Consider the following 370-nt stretch of genomic DNA (forward strand, 5'->3'; position numbering starts at 1 on the left):
TTTTCTCTTCTAATTCAACTTTAATACTGTGTAATACACTTTTAATGCAAATTTAAATCATTTTGTAATTTATTATTTGTTACTATTAATAAGTTTAATTCACTTTATAGATCATTGTCTGGTCTTTCATCGGTTACATTTTTTATTCATGCTTTATTCTCTCTTCTAATTCAACTTTAATATTTGTGTAATACACTTTTAATACAAGTTAATTCATTTTTCAGTTTATTGGTTAATTTGTTACGATTGAATTACTTGTTTAATTCATTATTGATACAAGTTTTATTCAGTTTACAGATCACAAAATGCTCTTTCGTATGCTACATTTTGCATTCATGTTTAATTCGCTTCTAATTCAACTTTAATATGT

This window comes from Solanum tuberosum, unplaced genomic scaffold (assembly GCF_000226075.1).
Source record: "Solanum tuberosum cultivar DM 1-3 516 R44 unplaced genomic scaffold, SolTub_3.0 scf00122, whole genome shotgun sequence".
Lineage (NCBI taxonomy): Eukaryota > Viridiplantae > Streptophyta > Magnoliopsida > Solanales > Solanaceae > Solanum > Solanum tuberosum.